This window comes from Zalophus californianus, chromosome 13, assembly GCF_009762305.2.
Source record: "Zalophus californianus isolate mZalCal1 chromosome 13, mZalCal1.pri.v2, whole genome shotgun sequence".
NCBI lineage: Eukaryota > Metazoa > Chordata > Mammalia > Carnivora > Otariidae > Zalophus > Zalophus californianus.
Window position 1 is genome coordinate 71,368,322 of NC_045607.1, and position 18,171 is coordinate 71,386,492.

At 37.7% G+C, this 18,171-nt stretch overlaps 1 long non-coding RNA gene across 1 annotated transcript in view; it reads right to left on the reverse strand.

Moving 5' to 3' along the window:
- LOC113934763 overlaps positions 1-18,171 on the reverse strand; it is a 33,284-nt gene that overhangs the window by 13,726 nt on the left and 1,387 nt on the right. The window contains exon 2 of the long non-coding RNA XR_003523790.2: positions 10,246-10,360. This is a non-coding gene — a long non-coding RNA (uncharacterized LOC113934763). The remainder of the gene's footprint in view (positions 1-10,245; positions 10,361-18,171) is intronic.

Genomic DNA, 18,171 nt, shown 5'->3' on the forward strand with positions numbered 1-18,171 from the left:
TGTTTGGCATCTGGATAGGGATGACTTGAACTCTGGACTGAGCTAATACTGTCCACTGAAGAGTTTACATATGGCCTCTCCATATGGTTTGGTCTTCCTCATGGCCCGGCAGCCCCAGGACAGTGGAACTTCCTCCATGACAGCTCAGGGCTCTAGCATGAGTACCCCAGGAAGCAAGGAGAAAGCTGCATCACTCTGTATGAGCTAGCCTTGGAATTCACGCAGTATCATTTCCCTTGTACTCTAGTGATGGAAGTAGTTAATAAGTGTGCCCACTTTCATAGGGGGGAGGGCACACAGATCTCACCTCTCAACTGGAGGAATGTCAAAAAGTTTTATGGCCATTAAAAAAAAATGGTCACTGCCCATTCTATAGTTAAGGCACCTAAGGAAATATTAATAACTTATCATATAACTTCTAAAATAATTATAGATTTAGAATTTTTGAGCTGAAGAAAACCTTGAAGATCCCCCTCATCCAAACACTTGTTTAAATAATGAGGATATTGTCAAGACCCAGAGAGGGTGCGGTGACTTGCCCAAGCTCACACAGCTGGGCAACTGCAGGGCTGGGATCAGATCCCAGGTCATCTGACCACCAAGCGCTCTCTCCATCAGACTGAATGAGTATTAGCAACTGAGCAGCGCTCACTACAAACAACTCTCTCTGACAGAAGAGAGTTTTGGAATGGCAAATGACACCAGCAGCATCGATAATTGCACAAAATAGTGACTGCCACCACTACTAAAAACATGGGGGACAGAGTAACAGCTGGGAAATCCAGCAGTATGTCACCTCTTTAATAATACTGCCTCTTATTGGTTAGCACTTTCACAGACACTTATATTGAATCACCATAATAACTCTAAATGATAAACAGTTATTCCCATTTTTCCCCCAAGGGAAATGAGCTCAAAAGAATTAAGTAACTTGTCTAAATTTGCTTAATTAGTAAATGGCATTGTAGGCCTCCACACCAAGTCATCTGGCTGAACATCCTATGCTGCATTTTCCCCAACAGAAAATCTGTTTTAATCTTTAATATGCATAGGATTCCAATTCTATGGAAGCTTGCCTTCTCCGAGGGGAGGGGGTGGGTGTCATGGAATGCATCAGAGGACAAGGACACAAAACCAGCACTTTTGACTCCAGCACCTGCACCTGTCTAGTGAGACTTCCATTTCTTAAGAATGTCCTGTTTCCTTTAGAAGAGGGAAAAGGGAGTAAAAGGCAAGTAGTGCCATTCCTGCTGCTAGAAATGCACCCCTTCTCATGGGCTCCTACTGTTGGCTTTCACGCAAACCAAGCAGAGGCATTCAGAAATGTTTATTTGCTTCCTTGGAGAAGTGAGGCAGGTAAGGTATGGTGGTTTCTGGAAATAAGGCTCTAGAAGAGAAGACCCTGGAGGTGATTTTTGTCTCATGAGCTTGAAGGGTTATAAACTGACTCTCCAAGGTGACTCTTGAGATTAAATGACAAAAAAAGAGATTAATAACATAGAATATAAATAATACAAATGACAAAAAGTTAAAATATAGTTACTGTTATATCTGTGTAGATGTTTATATTACAAGCCCTTCCTTTATTATGAAAGCTGAAGCTGTTTTTGCTCTTGCAAATGTTTAACAATGATTTGTCATAGTTTTTCATTTAGAAAACTCTTTGTTCTATGTCTTGATTTTGATAGTTAAAAATACTTAAAAGAAAGCAGCAAAAACATTTGAGTTTTATTTGAACTCTGGTTATGGAAATCTTGTTTATATTATCTTTAATACCTTTTAAAATAACTCTCATGATCAGAATAGTCAATGAAATTCTAGGTAAGACTAAACTTGTTTAAATACTTAGAGCTCATGGTACTTAACTAAGTAGATGTGGGGGGCAGTGGAGACCGAGCTCTTTCTCTAGGAAAGTCAGACTTGGGCAAAGCACAATGTGATTTGAGTTGTGTTGGTGTGTGCCTTCTTTGTAAAAGCAAATTCCCCTGAAATGTCTTCTCTTCTCAGCTACACAGTTAAATATGAAGCTAATGTTTCTCCATATAGAAACACCAACTCTTGATCTGCTAGCTAGGAAAGGGGAAACTGAGTGTGCCAATTTATGAAAAGCCCCTACTAAATCCTTTTTACTTAAACTCTACAGGTATCTCGATGTGAGTGGATGCCGACAGGTTACCTATGCAGGAATCCGTGTTGGCAAGAAGCTGCCACAAGCTCAAATATCTAGACCTCAGCTCTACAGGAATAAGCAAAAGAGAGTAGGGAAATGAGATCATCCTTTTTTATCCAGTTGCTTTACAAATATGAATCATGAGTTAATTATCCACTTAAGTTCATCATTTTAAGGGCACCTTAAATGTAGTCTATAATGCAGACTATGATATGGTAGGCCAAAAGGAATCTGACTTTTGCTTACTGCATTCCTGGGCCCCAAGCAAGTCAAGGGATGTGACAAAATGCCTGTTTTAGTGACTCTTAATATTTGATCACAGTTAATACTAGATGGATAATATTCTATCATTATGGTAGCTAGCTCCCAAACTAGCCCCTGATGATTCCCAGCTCCTGGAACTCATGCTGTGTATAGTCCCTTCCAACATTGTATTAGCATTGGTCTGTGAGACCAAGAGAACACAGCAGACCACATCTGAGAGTAGGTGATAAAAGACTGAGCCTTCCATCTGGGGCAGCTTTCTCTCTTTCTGTCTCTCTCTCCCTCTCTCATTATTTCTTGTGGGAGAGCGAGCTGTTACATCATAAGGACACTCAGGCAATCTAGGAAGAGGTCCACATGGTGAGGAAGTAATTCTCTGGCCAGCAGCTGGGAAGGAACAATAGCAATGTGAGTGAGCTTGGAAGCAAATCTTCCCACAGCCAAGCCTGTAGATGAGACTCAGCCCTCCCAATAGTTTGACTACAATCTCATGAGGCACCTTGAGCCAGAACCACTCAACTAAGCTGTACTTGAATTCCTGACCCAGAGAAACAAAGATATTACATGATTATTATTTTAAGCTAAGTTTTGGGGTAATTTGGTATACAGCATGTAACTCACACACACGAAGAAGTGTTTAGAGCTGGTATTATTTCCACTTACTGAGTAAAAGACACTGATGACCTCTGGACAGTTGTTGCCTAAGCCCATATATCACATCTGGTCACATTTATGGCTATATATTTTAACAAATATGTTCTTGAGCTCTGAATGGGCCATCTTGTAAAAATATGATTTTAAGAGATTAATTCTACTTCTTCATATCTCTCATAACTCCTAGCACATTTAGTACACCACAGGGTCATTAGTGTGTAAGCTCTAAATCAGTCTTGGTTGCTTAAAGCATCTTCTTTGCCAAAGATACCTGAAAATATTTTAAAAAATAAAAATAATAAACCTAGAGAGGATATTGGTTTGGAATGTGTACAAATGTGAAAGGTCACATGCACATCAATAATCACTGAAGTTTTGCAACATCATAAAGGATGCTTAAATTATTTCATCTCATGAAAATTGAGATTTTATATCTACAAAATAATAATTAGAATAATCAAATTTATAGAGAATCAACTTTCTAATGATTATAATAAGCCAATGGATTCTCCAGCTTCTAGATATTATTACTATTATTATTTTTAGTTTGCAGTGAAGTCGGAGGGCAGGGTAATGGTTTACTGGAAGCATTTCCTGGAAACATCAAATAATGTTCTTGTACCTATTTGCTGTTGTTGGTACATATCTTTAAAATTTTGCAGATAAAAGATTGCTTTGTGGTTAAGTCTTTATCCTTAGAATCACAAAAGCTGAATATTCCGGGAATAGACGTGACAAAATAGTTCCTGTCATGGAGTTTAACTGGCGTACTTTAACTATATAATAAATTCAAAATAATTAGGTGAGCTGTTTGCGGTGAGGGATAGAAAACAATATCCCAGGGATGCCTGGGTGGCTCAGATGGTTAAGCATCTGCCTTCGGCTCAGGTCGAAGCCCCTATTGGGCTCCTGGCTCAGCGGGGAGTCTGCTTCTCCTCCCTCTGCCTCTCCCCCAGCTCATGCTTTCTCTCTGTGTATCTCTGTGTCTCAAATGAATAAATAAAATCTTAAAAACAAAACAAAACAATATCCCAGACAAGTACTTCTTTCAAGGTACTTATCACCTAATTTAAGATAAAGTATCACACACACACACACACACACACACACATCTAAATGGCATACACATCCTTTAAGAGGGGGGTTACTTTTGGAAAAGGGTTTAACCTCAGATAATCCTTGAAGGACGGGTAGGATTTAGGTGGGCAGAGGAGAGGAAAAGAAGTCTAGGCAAGAACAAATTCTTCCACATTGTGATTTTTTTTTAAAACAGGTTATATTTGCCAAAAGCTTCCCTACAAATCAGATCCTCACTGCAATCCTGTGAGGTGCTTAGGGCAGGTGTTAACGGTTCCACTTGGCTGAATAAGACATATTAAGCCAGAATGCTACTTAAGAACTTTCCAAGTTTGTGAATATAGGAGAGAGCTTGAAAAATTGTAGCCAGCTGCCTGTATTTTTAATGGCCTGCAACCTAAAAATGATTTTGCAACTTTAAATATGTAAGAACCTATATGATATCTTTGATTTTGCTCCTTAACCTGTGATTAAATGCAAATTAAATCCTGAAAAGCCTCAAATATTTGCTATGTGGCCCTTTAAGAAGAAGTGTTCCGACCACTGACTTAGGATCTTCAAAATAAAAGAAAACATTTTTAGTTTATTATAATAAAATCAAGATATGGCACTAGTACAATACACTTAAATATGAATCATCCCATAAATATAGTTTTGTGTTTGTCACTTTTCCATCTAAACTTATGCCATGTTCTCCTAATGAACCATCATCTTTCCAAAAACATTATTCTAATGTTTGCTTGATATCCCATTACATAAATGTGATATAATTAAATATTATCTTATTGTTGGGCATAGAGATTGCTTCTGATTTTCCTTATAAAAAAACACAGTAAAAATATCCTTATACACAAATATTTGTATCTTTGACTATTTCATTCATATAAAGCCTTAAAAATAGCATTAGTTCAAAAAATTAGGAAATTAACCTTTTTAAGGCTTTCAAATAAGTATTGCTAAACTGCTGTCTGAAAGGCTGTACAGTGCATTCTTCCTATAGCAGGGTACGGAAGTGTCTGTCTTGCCTCACCACTGGAAAACTCAGTGCTCTCGTACATATAGAGCCAACGTGATGGATGGAGTATCTTATTTTAATTTGCTTTGCTGATGCTTCTTGACATTAAATTTATTTAATATTCTTTTTTAAGATATCTATTCATTTATTTGAGAGAGAGAGAGAGAGCACAAGCAGGGGGAGCAGCAGAGGGGGAGGGAGAAGCAGGCTCCCCCTTTTTTAATATTCTTAATGGTATTTTGCATTTTTTGATTTATTTATTTATTTTTGTGTATGTGGGTTTTTGGTAGTCTGGAGGTTTTTTGCCCTTTTTACTACTGAAACATATATCTTGTGGGGCGCCTGGGTGGCTCAGTTGGTTAAGCATCTGCTTTCTGCTCAGGTCTGGGATGGAGCCCTGTGGCAGGCTCTCTGCTGGGGTGGGGAACCTGCTTCTCCCTCTTACTCTGTTCTCCCCCACTCCCCGCTTGTGCTCTTTCTCTGTCTCTCTCTCTCAAATAAATAAAATCTTATAAAAAGAAACATATATCTAGCTTCATAGATTTGTAAATATTCTTTATAGATATTATGGTATTAATGCTCAGTTTTAAAAAAATTTTGTAAGTATTTGTCCAAGTATACCATTTCATGAAAAGTCTTTCAGGTGATGCTCTTAGGTTTTCTTGATACACTGAATACATTTTAAGGCAGAACACATGAATATGTAAAGAATATACATGCTTTACAATGTGTTACAATGATAAACACATACTGTTCTATTTTTCTAGAGCGAAGCTGCTTGATTTACTTATTATTAATTTTTTATTGGGGTATCACTGATAAATAACATTATATGAGTTTCAGGCATATAACATAAGGATTCAATATTTGTATATACTGCAAAATAATCACCACGATAAGTCTGGTTAATATCTGTTAAACTTAAAATCTCTGATTAAAGATAATATATGAGACAATCATTTATCAATTTGGGAGAGTCACACACAAAGCTGTTTTTATGGAACTCATTTGTTCTATGGTGGTGTTTTAAGATGTGACCCACTGATGTTCTAGAAAAAATATAAAGTTTATACTTGGTTTCCTCCTGTGGAACTGCATATATATATAGATACAGGGTCTGGAAATGGGTCCAAGTGGAAAAAAGAGGGGCATATAAAATAGACATGAACTTAAACTACCCAGATTTTTTCCATTCATTTACTACAGATGTATTTACCACAGATCTATGCCCTTGTACTAGCAGATCACTGGACCCACGTACTTCTCTTAGATTTACAGAACCAACATGCTTCCTCTCCTCTTTGCAACTTCACCAGTATCATCCCTCTTTCTAATTACACATCTATCCATGATCTTCATAATTGATGCAGCAGCTGGTAGACAGAGGACACCTGTCAGAGTCCTACAGATTTTTATATGAGAAAAATCAGTCAAAGCAAATAGAAAGGAAGACATCATAAATGTACTTCATTATAGCCTTGAAGCCTACTTTTCCTTCAGGCCCAATTTGTTATTTATGCTTATGTCGTGTTACAGATGGAAACTGCCACCCCACCCCACCCCCGCCTTTCTTTCATTTTGTCTTTCATCTATGAATATCTGGGTAAAGACTGTGCTTATCATCCCATTGATGAGCTTACTATGCGTGTTTGAATTTCACTTATAAATGTCTGACTGAAATATAACGAAGAAAAAAGTGAATATACAGTGTGCTGGCGCCAATGATAAGCCACTGTTAGACTATTACAGGTTTTGTCTCTGAGACAAAAGTCGCTCATCTGGGTGATGCAGAACTAACAAAAGTGCGATTCAACCAGAACCAGAGTCTTTCTTGTGTTACCATTGGTGGTGGGCCTCCATGGATGATAGTTCAGGTCAATTCCCTAATTAGGAGACTATCTTCATGTTAAAAGGATGCTGTGTCTCTAATTACACTGATATGTAACAGAGGCTTCACTTCAGAGAGAGTTTCATAAGGCTAGAACTTACTAACAGGCAGAATTGGAGACATTTTTTTTTTCATTCTGGCTTGTCTCCAAAGACTGGATCATACTAATTAAAGTACAGAGGAGAGAACGACCCCAGACTTAAGAGCTTATTTTGCTGGTTTTCAGTATCTTACCGACATGGAGACTGTAGGCTGCGTGTGTGTGTGTGTGTGTGTGTGTGTGTGTGTGTGTTTCTTGGTAACTATGGCAACATCCCCATTTTTGTTGGCTCTCCTGGCACTTTCTTATTGGATTATCTGCTTCATGCCTCCTCAGGATCTTTCTTTTGTATTTTACTTCCATGTCTTAAATAAAATGTTCAATTAATTCAAATGTGAATTCAAAACCAGTTATGTTGCTTTGTTTATTGCACCCAAGTCAGTAGTTCAGTAGTTTAACTTAGAGAGAGGTGATCAAGTAGGTAAATATACGACAGGACCTGGACACTCTGGTGTCTCATTGTTTTACTGCAACTCCCGGAGCACAGGTACCTCTACAGCAGAGCATATTTGAGCAGGATTTATTCAATTAGAAGAGAAAAGAAAGAGATGGGGACTTCCGGAAGCAGTTGAATAACCTGAGAGAAACATTTACAGCAATATAAAATCTATCCTTCCGTTGTGAATTTGGTTTCTTAGAAGAAAACATGAAACGCTGTTCTTGTGCTCATGAAAACACGCACAGGGTGTGTATCCTGTGGTGCAGTCATGTGGCTTTTATATTATCATTGAGGTTTGGGCCAGAAATGAACAGGAACGATTATCAGAGTCTTGCCCACTCATTTACTAATAGACTCTCAGGAATAAGAAACAGATTACTTTTTTTTTTCTGTGAAGCGATAAGATCTCTGAAATGTTCAGGAAAACACTCATTTAATTCTTCTTGTGCAAGTAGTCTAAATCATTTGTTTCATTTGAGAGGCAGGACTGATTTAGCATGGACTTTGGAGCCCAATTCCCTGGCCTAAACCCCAGCTCTTTTATTACCTGGGTGACCTTGGGTAAGACACTGAACCTCTCTGTGCCTCACTTTCCTCATCAATAACATGAAGATGAAAATGATAGTTTCTGCCTCAGGATCTTTGTGGGGATTAACTGAGTTAACTCAGGAAAAGACTTAGGGGCCCAGCATATGAAAAGCACTCTGTGTTAGGCATTAATATTTGTTTATAAATAGCATTACCATTAAAATTGTCTTTATTCAAATAATAAGTATTAATCACTATACATACATTCATGCTTCTTATTTATGGTGGTTATTTCTTCTTTCAATAGTATTTTATTAAAAAGAAAGCAAAAATTATCATTACTCAATTTTAATAAACCCATTATAAAGAACTTTGAATTTTCATAATTATTATAGGGAAGACTTATTCCTTAGATAGCACTGGCCTAATCACTCTGGAATCCAAAGAGATACCAGAATTTCAGTATTTATGGATATTATCATGACATTTAAAGTCTTCCAATTTTTCTGTAATTAATTAATTAATTATTAATTTCTCTAGTCAGAGAAAATGTCTATTTTATTTTTTAAAAACTATTTTATTTATTTATTTGAGAGAGAGAGAGCATGCACATGAGTGGGGGGAGGGGCAGAGGGAGAGGGAGAAGGAGACTCCTAGCCGAGCAGGGAAGTCTGATGCAGGGCTCAATCCCAGGACCATGGGATTATGACCTGAGCCGAAGGCAGATGCTTAATTGAGCCACCCAGGCACCCCTGAGAAAACATCCATTTTAAAGATGGGGACAGAAATTGTAGTTTTTTGTACGTATAATGTTCTTTAACACTGAAAGGCGTATTTTTCTTATTAGAGACATGCGCTCTCACCAGTATGAAACCTGGGGAATTATTTCAGGTACAGTCTAAGGAAGCTTTTCCCCTTGCCCTTGTTAACATTAGGAGCACTCTCCATGGTATGTTATGTGAAACACTCAAAATCGCCAACCCAGATCATCTTTGATAGTGAGTACAGGCCATACATACTATCTGGGTCTATATCTGGAGAGCAAAGATTATAATACTTAGGATGTAAGTTTGAAAGTTACTTTGCCTTTAACGTTGGCATGACTCTATCTCTATGGGACCATCTCATGTTTCTGACATTGATGACTGTATATTTCTCCGTTATTTTGGATGAATATAAATGTGTCTCTGATCTAACAGTGTACACATTGCATTCCCTGGAGCTAAAAGTAATTTTTGAGCACTTGAGATCAAATTCATAGGCTTTCCTAAGAAGAAATCCAATGTGATCTTAGAACATGATCTGTCTTTTGTTAGAATATAAGTTTGGGAAAAAGTTGAGTGTGTCTTAGACAGCTCTAAAACAAGGCCTGGCCATTCTTCATCAAAGGCAAAATTAATACATTCTAAGAAGAATTTATCATTGATTCTTCTAAAATACTGAGAAACTGAAAACCTTAACTGTCACACACATCAGACAAATTGTACAAGATTCTGGTTGGTCAATATTTCCTTATTTTAAGAAATGTTAACTAAGTCACCATTGATAGAGCTTTCCACATTCTTCCTTCATGCTACCACCATTGCTGTGGGATGATTGCACTTCGTTCCCTGTAATTTGAAATGTTATGTTTTTATTGGATTTGAGGAATATTTAGAGACATGAAGGTAGAGGACTGGTGTGAAAATAAGGAGATTCTTTGCCAGTGTATTAACTTGTGCTATGAGAATAAGTGAAACGTGTCCTTCCCTCACTGTTTCATGTAGAGCAGTGTTGGAAAAAATCTTTCTGTAAAGGGCCAGAGAATAAATATTTTAGGTTTTGCAGGTTAGATGAGTCTATTGCAACTACTCAGCTGTGCCCTTCTAGCGTGAAAGTGAATGGGCAGGACTGTGTTCTAATAAAACTTTATTTATGGACAGTGAGTGTCACAGTAGTGTCAAACATACCCTTTCCTTCAGAATACAGCTGGTCTTCAAATTCAGATATTCTTGCCATTCCTCACTGATGTGACAAAATTTAAAAATGTACTTGATATTCTCAGGTTTGATGCTATCCTTCTCCTTGAGAAACATAAAGTACTTAACATAAAGACTTTTCATACACTTACCATGCTTACTTAGAATCTAGGCTCCACTGTCTCCGCTCCACATAATCGGGGGTCTTGTCTTCACTTTTTTTAGGTTGAAGATTCTGCATCTTTATGGCTGCACCATCACTCTGACCTGTGCAAAATAAAAGAGACTTACAAAAGAGTCAAAGTATTTTATGACACTTCTGCCTTTACCCGCTAATGTTTTCAGGGAAATAGAATTTCTAGTAATAAAGACATTGAAAAAACACTAAGTTAAATGTGCCCAGAAATTTTCCCATTTAAAGTGAGATATAAATTATTTTTGAGTTAAGAGGCAGATAAGCAAGGAATAATTACATGTGAAGTGTTGGCATCTCATACAAAAATAATACACTTTTGTATGCCAAACACCTCTAACCCCCCTCATAATGATAAAATAAAAAAGGACAAAATTTTAAATATTGGTATTTTCTTGCCAGTTTGTATTATTTGTTTATAAGGTATTTAAACTTTTACCTGAGATTCCTAATTGGTAAATTGCAATCTACTTTACTTGAGTCACTCAATGTTTTATGAGAGAAGAATATGTCAGTTAACTCTGGAAGCAATATTTTCTCTTATACGCCATACATTTTCATTGTATGCACCATGGTTTTATATGTAATACAGCAATGTCATATGTGTTGATTTCTTCAGGACTTGTGTCAAGGCATTGTGGTGGCTTCTGGGGAGCCCATATATCCCACAGGGTCCTTTCACAAACTGCTGACAAGCCCACGCCCTTTGACTTGAGTCTCTGTAGTGACTATTTCATGCCAAGGAAGTAGCTGTGCACTGTCTTTGCCAGAGTTACCCAGAGGCTGGCATGAGGATTCATGTGGATGTGGAAGGTTAGGGAAGTGGGGCAGGTAGAACAGTCAAGGGAAGAATGATAAGCAACAGTGCAACACTGACATCAAGCAACGTCACCCAGTGGGTGACTCTCAGTCCCAATGTTCCAGCAGGTCAACTGTGCAGGTCAACTCAGAGTTGTTCTACATCGAGGGCAAGGGGGCTTGAACACCACTACTTTCAGAGGAGATACAAATTGCTCAGCTAACTAGACACACAGGCAAGGCAAAATGAAACAGCCTAAGGGCTGACTGTTGGGTGGAATGCATAGGGGATGGGGCAAAGCAAGAGAACATTTGCTACTTGCACCATGGAGGGAAACATGGAGCACTTGAATCCGGTGATCTGGCTTTGAATCCTAGGTCTAGTAGCTGTGTGATTTTAGTCATATCATTCAACCTCAGATTTAGTTTTCTTGTCTCTAAAATTGGGAAACCTAACCTTGTGAAAGGATATTTAAAGGACGAAATTTGTTTGCATGGTGGCAAAATAGGGAAAGGATCCTGGGCAGAGGGAATATTGTGGAGGAAGTAGAGAGTCTTAAAAAGAATGCTTAATGTTTGGGAAACAGTATGGCTGGGGGACAGATCCACACATGCTGTAGGTATGGGGTAGAAATGGGGTCCTATGGGGACACTTAAGAGGGAAGCATAATTTCTTTTTGGAAGGTCAGGGAAATGATACCTAAGTTGAGGTCTAAGGCAGGGGAGGAGGATATCAGGTGAATATGGTAGACTGAGCTGAAGTGAGAAATAGCCCATCTCACTTCAAACAGAGATGTAGAAAAACAGAAAACAAAAAGGGTGTAATATAAAGCCAAACTCAAAGCAAAAAAGGTGTAGTAGATTAAAGATGGCCAAAAATTCTTTACTATTCCTCTCATTGAGAGATGGTGATGATTTACCCTCCTTTTGAGTCTGGGTTGGCCTTAGTGATTAGTTTGATCAATAGAAGGTGGCTGAACTAACATTTAAAGTTTCTGAGGCTAGGCTGTAAGAAGCCTTGCAGCCCTGGCCCAAGACTCTTTGAACACTCATTGTTGGAGCCCTGAGGCACTGTGTAAGAAGTCCAACTATCTTGAGGGAGGGACCATGTGAAGAAGCCCTGAGACCCTCCCTATGAAAGTAAGAGCTGGGCTAAAATTTGAAAATTCATCAATATAATTCACCACATTAACAGGATAATGAAGGAAAAAAAACACGATCATCTACATAGATGCTGGAGGGATCTAGAAAATCCAAAATCCACCCAGGATAAATAGTCTCAGCAATGTAGGAATAGAGGAGAAGTTCCTAAACCCTATGAAGAGTATCGATAAAAACCCCTACTGTTAACATTACAATTAACAGTGGAAGAGTGAATGATTCCCCCTGTGATTAGGAACAAAGCAAGGAGATCTGTTCTTACTACTGTAATTCTACATTGTACTAGAAGTCTCAACCAGTGCAATAAAGCAAGAAAAAGAAAACAAGTACAGATGGGAAATGAAGAAGTAAAATTATCCTTTTTCTCCCACAGATGACATGACTGTGTAAGGAGAAAATTCTAAGAATTCTACCAAATCACTACTAGAACTAATAAGTGAGTTGAGCAAGGTCTCAGAATACAAGTTTGTCATAATTCCAAAATCAATTGAATTTTATATGCTGGCAACAAATAAATGAGGGATATAACATGTTCATTGATAGGCAGACTTAATATTAAGATATCAATTCTCTTAAAATTGATCTATAAGATTCAACACAATCACAATGCCAGATATATATATATATATATATATATATATATATATTGAAAAACCGATCTTAAAATTTGTATGGAAATACCTAAGACCAAGGAATATCCAGAACAATTTGGAAAAAGAATAACGAAGCTGTAGGACTTATCCTACATGATTTTGAGACTTACTATCAAGCAATGTGATCAAGACCATATGGTGTTGGTGAAAGGATAAATGTACAAGTCAATAGGGCAGAATAAAAAGTTCAGAAATAGACCCACACATGAATGATCATTTGATTTCTGACAAAGGTGATTCAATGGGGAGAGGATCATTTTTTCAAAAAGTAGTGCTGGAAGACCTGGATATCCATATAGAAAAAAAATAAAATTCAACTTTAAACTCACTCAATACACAAATTAACTCAAAATGGATCACAGATGCAATACTAAATGAGAAATCTACATTTCTAGAAGAAAACATAAATATCTTTGCAACTCTAGGTAGACAGAGGTTTGCTGGATGGGTCACAAAAATATAAACTACAAAATAAAATATCGATAAATTGAATTTTATCAAAACTAAAACCATCTGCTCTTCAAAAGACACCATTAAGAAAATGAAAAGGCAAAGCACAGAATGGGAGAAGATTTTCAAAGTACATATAAATGACAGAAGACTTGTTTCCAGAATACAGAAAGAACACGTACAACTCAATAAGATGGCAACGTAGTAAAAAATGGCACATGATCTGAACAGACATTTCATTAAAGAAAATACAAGAATGGCCGATAAGCATATGAAAAGTTATACAACATCACAGTCATCAGGGAACTGCAAATTAAAAGCACAATGGGATACTGATACCCATCCATTAGAATTGCTTCAATTAAAAAGACTGATAGCACCAAGGGTTGACAAGAATGTGGAGCAACTAGAACTCTCTTATACTACTGTGGGAATGTAAAATTTTAGTCACTTTGGAAAACACTTATTCATTTGCTTATAAAGCTAAACATATACCTACCATGTGATCCAGAAATCTCACTCCTAGGAATTTACCCAAGAGAAATGGACACATGTTCCTTCATACAAAAATTTGGATGTAATTGTTATAGTAGCTTTATTAATAATAGTCAAAACCTGGAAATATCCCAAATGTCAATAAAAAAATAATGAATAAACACACTGTGGTGTATATGTATGACATAATCCTACTCATTACCAGAGAGGAATGAATTACTAAAATCTGAAACAACATGAATCAATCTAAAATCATTATGCTGAGCAAAAGGAGCTAGGCATGTTAGATACAGGCTGAATGATTTACAGGAAACTCAAGAAAAGACAAATTAATCACATTAAATCTAACCCCTGAGGTCCTAGCCATGGAGCTCTCTCACAGCATGGCAGCTACTTCTTCAAGACCAGCAGGAGAATCTCACTCCAGGCTGCATAGATAGTCTTCTTAACACAATGTAATCACAAGACTGACTATCCCATTGCATTCGTAAGATCTGCTCACTTTGAAAAGGAAGGGATTATACAGAACATGTACACCAAGGAGTGGGAATTTGGGGCCACTGGAGAGTTCTGCTTACCACGGTTGCTTTTTGTTTTACTATCCAAAAGCTGAACTGAGATGGATGTGTTTTCACTGCACTGAGTTTCTCTCTCTCTATTACCTGCATATATAATATGAAATGCAAACTTTTGTTCTGAATGAAGCAAGATGTATGCATGAGACACAGTTTTCTAATGTGGGAAAATGACATAGGAGCTTTGCTTGGTCATCAAAAAAGGGGATCAGAAGTCTGAAGCTCAACACTTCTCAGTTCTAGCACTGAATGTCTACCCTGCTCTGGTTTGTGACATGATGTTTATACTGTTTAGAGTATTATAGAGTTATTTAATTGTTTATAATTCAAGATTTCCCAAAGTCTGATAACTGCCAACACGTACACATACATGCAACAATGCTATATACTGATTACAGAAACAATATGCAATCAAAGAGGAAGTTCATCTGGATTGATCCATAATGCTGTATTTTCTAAAAAAACAGATCTGATAAAATGTTCATATTTGCAATTTTGGGTATATGGGTGTTACATTATTCTTTTCTCCTTTTTCCAGATTTACATAAAGAGTAAGTGAATCACTATGATGTAAAGTTGCTGACACATTCTTTTTTTGTAAAATATTCAAAATTTTCTCGTAACTTCCTTAGGAACAGCAAGCCATGGCAGATATTCATGAGAGAACTAAGACTCAAGGTCTTGCAGGGCACCTATGTTTGAGAATTTCTGAATCTACTAATTGGTCCCTCAGTGGTATGCCATTACTTGGATATCTTGTTCCATCTTTACAGGCTTATTGGATCTTTCTAAGGCAGAGTAACTGGAGTGTTAAGCGACTTTGAGGAAGGCTCTTGTACCTGAAGGAAATCCTATAGTGTAGATTACAACAGGCTTCCATTAAAAGCCTCTCCCATTTTACTGGGTGAAGAGGTTAAAGGGTGGTGCTCATTCCCCGTTATAGGAAATTGGGTCAATTTATGATATAGTGGCAAAGGGATAATTTCTCATGACTCGTTACTCTGGTCATTGGTTTCCCAAAGTATTTTCTCAAGATCACTAACTTGGTGGAAAGCCCTCAGAAATTGAAACAGAAACCAAACCAAACAAAAAACCCTACTTCCATAGTCAAATACATTTAGGAAATTTTAGCTTAAGCAAGTATAAACAGCTTTCTTTATCTCATCCAAGAAGAGATAGAGTAGGATTCTTTTCCAAATTTATTTGTGTTTTAGAAGTGTATTTGATCACCATAATATCTTTTCACAGTTTTGAGAAACACACTCTAACAAGATTATCTCTGATTTTTAAAATCCTTGGGTAGCCACAGAGCAAGCTGATCTTTCTCAAAGTCATGCTGATAAATACAGGCAAGCTCTCTTTACCTACCATTTCATTGGCTTTCAAAGGTTGCTCTGTTATCTCCAATTTCTCACTTGCTGTTTCTGGATGCTAGAACAGAAAAGAAATGCTTCCTATTTCTTTCTTTTCCCTCTTTCTTGAAAAAATTAGAGACAGATTATATAACCCTGGCCTTCCCCTGAGTATATTGCTGAGGATATTCAAAAGCATTCCTCAGTAACTTGTGAGTGGCTTTACAGAAGCATCTCACGTTTTACATAAACAGGAGGTTCCTTACTCTTTCTATAAATCAACTATTTTCTCGCTGATTTACATAACAATTTCAGACGGTTGTCAATTTGTACTTGTGCCTAACAAATTAGTCTTAAACTTCATTGCCTTCTCCTCACTTTTCCCTGATCTTCTCTGCCATATACTTAATGATGTATAAACAAACAAAATATGAAAGGCAACCCAATAGGAACTTTAGGAATCTTTTTATAAGCTCAAGAGTCCTTTCAAAATGTGATTCCTTAATAGAACTGACTAGAAAGTCCAGAAATAAACCCAAGTACAGAGAGGAATTAAGTATATGCCAAAAGTGACATTTAAATCCATGGGGAAGGGATAGTTGAATAAACAGTGTTAAGACAACTAGGTAGAAATCCAGAAAAATAGTAAAGTTAAATCTAGGGGTGCCTCGGTGGCTCAGTCGTTAAGACTTTGTCTTAACCCTACGTCTGCCTTTGGCTCAGGTCATGGTCCCAGGGTCCTGGGATCGAGCCCCACATCAGGCTCCCTGCTCGGCGGGAAGCCTGCTTCTCCCCCTTCCACTCCCCCTGCTTGTGTTCCCTCTCTCACTGGGTCTCTCTCTGTCAAATAAATAAATAAAATCTTTAAAAAAAAAAAGTTAAATCTACAACTCACACCTAACCCAAACCAAATTCCAGATGGAAAAGAATTTTAACTTGAAAAATTAAACCATGAAAAAAAAAACATTCCTGTGGCCTGTTTATTTGAGCTGACATAAACCATACTAAGCAATGTCTTTGTAAGTGACAGGTCACAATGTAATTGTGGAAACTTTTGGTAGGAAGGATCCAACTCTTTAACTGAGGCTGGGAAATGGTTTGGTTAGACAGAGGAGGGGAAAACTGAAGTTTGATATTTACATTTTGTGACGACAATAAGGAGCTATTATGTTAATTATGTAATCGAGGGTGGCATATTTGGGGATACCAGGAGCGCTGATGGAAACTAAGGGAGAGATATTTGGGTCTATGAAGTGGGACAAGATCATAGAGGACTCTGAATGCCCAGATGAAGAGTTTACCCTTGGTTCTCTTTTAATTGGGGAACCTCTGGGAATTTATGAGCTAGTATGTAGGTTTTCTTAACCTTTATTGACATTTTTTGGCCAGATAATTTTTTGTCATGGGAAGCTAGCCTGTATATGACAGGATGCTTAGCAGCATCTCTGCCCTCTACCTACTAGATGTTAGTAGCATCTTGCCCTTTACAAATTGTGACAACCAAAAATGTCTCCAAACATTGCCAAATGTCTCCTGGTTAACAAAATTATCACAGACTGAGAACAACTGAGCTCTAAGAAGACAGAATAATTGGTGTTTGAGAAGGACTGTCCAGTTGTGGTTGTGTAGAATGAACAGAAGGTCGGCAGGACAGGAACCTGACAGAATGTCTTAGAGACTATCCCAGTACCCTAGATATGGTATATTGTTACAGTAAGGGCCTCTAATAAAGTACATCTCCTTGTATCTGTGACCTTGTATAGTCCTCTCTCACACTGATGTAGGGCTTGGCCATGTTGACTTGCCATGATCAATGGAATATCAGTAACCGTGACATAAGCTGAGGCTTGAAGAGCATTTGTGCATTGGGACTTAGCCTCTTGGACACTGCCCCCATGTAACAAAGCCCATGCTAGCCTCCTGAAGACACACGGTCCAACTGACAGCCAACACCAACTTCCAGATATGAGTGAGGCCCTCTAACGCCATGCAGCCACAGTGGAACCACCATGACTGCGTGATCTTAGGCAAGCCTGCAGAAAAACTACCTACCTGACCGCATGCAAGTTAATGACAATGAAATTATGAACAAATGAAGTGGTTGCTGTTTTAAATCACTAAGTGATTGTCGTATTGTCATGCAGTGATAGGTAACTTATAGGTCTGGAGTAGATCATTATCACTGGAAATGAAAAGGTGTGTACACAAGACATTTGCAAGAATCCGTATTTCTTGATGACTTTTCAGTGAAGGGACTCAGTGAAAGGGCAAAGTGGGTCAAAAAAGATAAGAACTTAGAAACTGAGTGCAAAGGTCAGAGTGAATTCGGGAATGAAGTTGCATGAGCAGTCTTCAAGAAAGCACTTCTGTCTAAGCAGTTAAAAATATTAACTCAGCTATT